The following is a 6,000-nucleotide window of genomic DNA, read 5'->3' as shown; positions in this document are numbered from 1 at the left end:
AGTTGTAGTTTATATATACAATGGAATACTACTTGGCAATGAGAAAGAATGAAATATGGCCTTTTGTAGCAACGTGGATGGAGTTGGGGAGTGTTATGCTAAGTGAAATAAGTCATACAAAAAAGACAGATACCATATGTTTTCACTCTTACGTGGATCCTGAGAAACTTAACAGAAGACCATGGAGGAGGGGAAGGGGAAGAAGAAAGTTACAGAGAGGGAAGGAGGCGAACCATAAGAGACTCTTAAAAATTGAGAACAAATTCAGGTTTGATGGAGGGTGGGAGGGAGGGGAATGTGGGTGATGGGCACTGAGGAGGACACCTGTTGGGATAAGCACTGGGTGTTGTATGGAAACCAATTTGACAATAAATTTCATATTAAAAAAAAGGAAGAAAAGGTATATGATAATGCAAATTATCAATAAACAAAATATTGAAAACTCTCAAAACGAAGTCATGAAAGAGAAGCTACTAATGGTTTTATATAACCATTCCCATGGAGCTTAAGAATAGGATAAACTCATCTACAGTGAGATAAATGATAAAGAATCATTGCATATGGTAGGCAGAGAAAGTAAAAAAGTACAGAAGGCATTTCTGAGCTGATGGGAATGATCTATGCTTGGACCAGAGTGCCAGTCATAACTTATGGATTTTACCATACTCATCAAATTGCCCCCTTAAGAAGAGTACATTCCAATGAATGTAAATTATATCAATAAAATTAAAATGACTCTCCCCACAGTCCACATTAGACAATGAGAAAGAATAACTAAACTCATTGTTATGCTTTTGTGAACACCTCTATTCAGCTAATTGTTCCTTTGTTTACTTCTTTCTCCCCTGATCAGATATTTTGGGTTGTTGGCTTGATATTTCAGAGTTTTTACATCTGCCTTTCAAATGTAAACATTATTAACTTATTGAGGTGATATAATTAAGGGAAAACTGTCTCCAAGATTGAGATTCAGGAATATGTGTGTGTCATGTTTGTTCTCTGGAATTATAGTGGAGTACACCCTCTAAATTTTTAGAGTGGAGTTAGTAATGGTTGCCTCCTGAGAGAATTTTTAAAATTAAAGAGCAGAGACACAGTTGTTATATGAAGAAGACCCAATAGCTACATAGCCATGAAGACATAAATGTAACCTGACTATGGATTAATAATACTAAAGAATAAATATGCCAATCATAAAGGGTAAAGAGTAAACCAGAAATAGTACAGAAAAGAAACCTGAGCTATAAGTTTGGCAGCTCCTACCCAATCACAGTCCTATGGAAAGAGAGCTTTGGCCATCAGGCTTCAAATACATTTAGTTCATTGGCAAAACCATTCCCAGGCTGAGATGAATAAAATAAGCTATTAGCTATTAATAATGTGAGCCTGCCCTTTGACACATGGAACATCATCATATATTTGAGTCAGTAAATTTGGTGGTCAAACACTGGATCATGAAAGTTTTACCATAGAATTGCTATTATGTGAGGGTTTTAGGAATATGGACTAGTTAACTTTTCTAACAGTACTATTCCCATTGCTTCACCTGTTTTTATTTTCTATGATTTTTACAGAAAGATTCTTGACATTTATTCTTTCTTTAAATCTCCTCTCCCTTTGGACCCTGCAGACTGTCAGCATTTGGATTTCTATCCGTGGCAGATAACATGTCTATCTGCCCAGTACAGATTTATCTCCTAATGGTTATTTTCTTAACGGATCTATCTATTATAACGTTTTATCTTGTGTTAAGATCTCAGTGCTACATTCCAGTGGTAGGATTTATTTTAGGTGCTAAATTCTTGCTTTTTTTTTCCTGGTAAGGGCCTTACCTCGCCTAATTTATGAACATGGGGCAGACAGAGACCTCCTGAAGGATATGCCATGGTACTAGCTCATTGATTTGGGGCTTGCCTACAGTACAAGTTTTAGCCAAAGGAATGTGAGGGAACATAACATACAGAAACTTTAGGAGGCATCAAGAGTTCTTCTTTTTTGGATGTCCCAAATAAGGCACACTTTTTGAGGCTGGAATCTGGAATGAGAAGACATGTAGCAGAGCCATAGAAGTTGACCACAGCCACTGACATCTATTATGAAAAAGAAATAAGTGTGTGTTATAGTAAACCACTGTGATTTGGGGAGGGTAACTTGTTATTAATAAAGCTAACTAGTAAAATTCATATACTGGATTAGGAGATAATCAAAATGAAATACTGTAATAGCAAACTTGAATTGCTAATTTGAAGCCATTTTAGAGGTTGTATCAAGTAAGAGTGAAAAATATACTGTTTAAACAAAAATAAAAATAAGATTAAGGTTACTTGAAATTCACATTGATATAAAATAAGAAAAAAATCTTAAGAAGGTATCTGAGATCTAGAGTTACTAAAAAAATATTATTTCTTTGCCTTTTGGTTATAACAATTTAAGATTAAGTAACTAGCTAGTCTTCTCATCACTTCATGATCACTTTTGAGCCTTTGAGGAGAGATCACTCCTTCTCCAGCAAGCACTCACAAGAGAAGTCTATTTTTCTTTGGCATGTCAGGTAAGTCATTGTCAGTAAAGGAAAACTATCCCTTTTGGTTCCCCTTTACATATACAAACAATCTCTCCATTTATGTCATCAGTGTTACCTTCATCACCTCCTGTTGTCATCTACAGACCACCGATTCACTGTCATTAATTAACGGCCTGCTCAATTTGTGTAATCCACACTTAACTCCTATTATTCTTAGTGACTTCCAAGAGTCACACAGACAATTTATCTAAAACCCTAGACTTTCTGCACTTCTTGTTTTTCTCATCTCTAGCAAAATTTGGTTTCACTTCAATTCAATCTCCCATTAGTCTCCCATTCCCGTAATAATTTTGCATCCTGCACCATCATTAACGTATTTTCCCCCAAATCCAAGTTGTAAGTAACTCACTCTCTTAGTACTACCTATCACCTTTCCAGCTTACTTTCTCTGGCAGCCCCTTAAATTTAGTATATTGTATTGAAATTTCACCCCACAGGGTTGTAGACATTATCTTAATGCATCTGTCCTCTTATGTTTTCCCTTCCCTTTTTTCCATATTAGATTATCATCTTAGTTCATCATTATTTTCATTAGTTTTTTTTTTAATTTTTTAATGCTTTATTTTATTTCTGACAGAGAGAGAGACAGAGTGTGAGAGAGGGAGGGGCAGAGAGAGAGGGAGAAACAGAACTCGAAGCAGGCTCCAGGCTCCGAGCTGTCAGCACAGAGCCCGATGCGGGGCTTGAACCCTCAAACTGAGAGATCATGACCTGAGCTGAAGTCGGACGCCCAACCAACTCAGCCACCCAGGCGCCCCTTTTCATTAGTTTTTAAGTACAGTAATTACAAGTCTTACTTTCTCTCCTCCTGCCGTACTTGTTCGCAAAACCTCAGCCCTGGTTGAATTAAAGTATATATTTCTGTTGTCTAAAGCCTGTATAACTCAACTCAGCTGAAAATAGTCATTGTAACCACACTGAGAAGTCTCTGTTTAAATTCATGAGGTCAAGCCTTAAATAGACAAGCAGCACTACCTAAAAGTAATATTACATGTTCTAAATAAGTTTGTTTTCCCAGACTTTGGTATAAATAATTCAGAAATTTGCTTTCAACAAATACCTTATTATACAGTATCTTCCATTTTGCTTAGTTTATTATGCATGATATAATGGCTTCCATTGTATTCTTTATTTTCTGACATTTCTGCCTAGCCATTCACTACTTCTTGCCCTTTGTACTTGCTATTCTCTCAGCCTACAATGCTCTTACCCAGTTCATAGCTCCCTCTTATTCCACAAGTCTCACTTCAAATGTCACCTCCTCAGAGAGCCCTTCTCTGACCATCTTGTTCAAAGAACAGCTCCTTTATTACCCTGTTATATCACCTTGTTGCTCCTTCACAGCACTAATCACAATATGTAATTACCTCATTTTTTTTCTTTTTCTTTCCTTTTGTCATATCTTTCTGCATGTAGAAATTAAACTTCTCAAAAGGAGGAGGAGTTTGTGCTGTATTCTGCTGTATCTTCAGTGCCAAGTATAATGTCTGGCAAATAGTATGTACTCAAGGAATATTTTTTGTCTAATGAGTAAATGAGTATGAGAGAAGCAAAATCCCACCCCAAAATATACTACTTTGACATATTATTTTAAATTAAAGTTATTTAAAAAACAGCAGGTATAAGAAGGACACTCTAAGCTCCTTTGTTCAGCTGAAAGCAAGAAACAAAAGGTACCCTACCTGTATCAGGAGTTAGAAGGCAACTTTATCATCAGAGTTAGGGACAGAAAGGAATATTCCAAGCTCAAAATTCTTTGTGTTGCCAATTCATCACAAATTTATTTTTTCATTGCCTAAAAGGTATAAAAGTTTCCAGCTTTAGTAATTTCTTTTAGCCTCATATATTTATGAATATATATATACATATAATTAAATTTGTTTTTCTCCCATTAATCTATCATAGGTCTTTAATTATTAGACCAGTCAAAGAACCTAGAAGGGAAGAAAAGGTTTTTTTCCTCTACAAATCAATACCCTATACAAATCACTTCATAACACATTAACTGTTTTTTTTTATATGTAAAGTAAGAAGATAATAGTAATAAATGGCTTTCAAAGTCTCCTGTGGGCTTCTGGTTCCCTCTTTAACCCCTTACCTATAGGTTGGGAATAAGTGTACCATGAAATTAAGTGAGTAGTTGAATTTACTCATTTGAAGCGTGTTTTTACATGTGAGCTACCATTTGTCATCAGAGAACCCATGATATAAGGCTAGTTCTGAGGCTTCCTATGGGTAAATTCATCTTCAGAGGGATTTCAACATCCATGGATAAGAATCACCAACTTCCCAAACACCTCTGCTCACCTCAACAGACATATGACAAGTGTCTATAATACCAAGGACACACATTCAAAATCTTCATGGGTTCTAGGTTAGTCCCGAAAGAAATTCTACACACCAGAAATGTTATTTTTAAAAAATGTATAATAATCCATTTACCCCTGAGAATTCCCTATAATTTCACTTCTCTGTCAAAAAAATTATAAGTGAATAAATCCAATCTACTTTCTTCATATCTCCATCTAACACATGCAGTCAAAGGTAGTTTTGCATTCAGGTCATACAAGAGGTGTAAAATGAGGTACAGGTCAGATGTGAATTAGACTCATTATTATTTCTTTATTCCCACAGGCTCCCTCCAATAAATATGTATTGATTCATTCTCCCAGAACAACTTTTTCCTGCTGACAGAGTAGGCAGGCATCCATAGACTCAGCAATCAAAATTTTAGCTCATAAAGGCTTTGTTTATCAAAATTATCAATATTTCAATCCATTAAACAGGTAAATCATAAAATGTGTATCCTTTAACAGAATTTACTTGAAGTATTACAAATTCAAATATATGTAGGGACCAAGTAGATAAATGAATAAAAAATTCTGGAATAAAATAAATTAAAGGGAGAGATGAAACTACCTAACTCTACTTAATTGTTACTACCAGAGTAGGTGAGTTTGGTATTAACAGGTTTTATGGTATTTTTGAAAAAAAATTTAAAATATTGGTGACTTGCTGTGTGTGTGTGTGTATTTTTTTTTTAATTTAAGTTTATTTATTTATTTTGCGAAAAAGAGAGAAAGTAAAAGCTGGGAAGGGCCAAAGAAAGAGGGAGAGAGACAGAATCCCAAGCAGGCTCTACTCTGACAGCACAGAGCCCGACACAGGGCTCAAACCCACAAACCGTGAGATGATGATCTGAGCCAAGACCAAGAGTCAGATGCTTAACCAACTGAGCCACCCAGGAGCCCTTGTGTGTGTTTAATTTTAATCCATTTTTCAAGAAAACAAACGTCTTCTGTGGGCTTTACCAGTTAATAATGTTTACCAGTTTACCTGTTAACAATGACCTCAATAGTATTTTTCTTTAGAATCTTCAAATAATAAACATTAATGAATCATTTAAAATGACTCCT

This window comes from Prionailurus bengalensis, chromosome A1, assembly GCF_016509475.1.
Source record: "Prionailurus bengalensis isolate Pbe53 chromosome A1, Fcat_Pben_1.1_paternal_pri, whole genome shotgun sequence".
NCBI classification, from domain to species: Eukaryota; Metazoa; Chordata; class Mammalia; order Carnivora; family Felidae; genus Prionailurus; species Prionailurus bengalensis.
The sequence above is the reverse complement of the archived record's forward strand: the minus strand, read 5'-3'. Positions refer to the sequence as shown.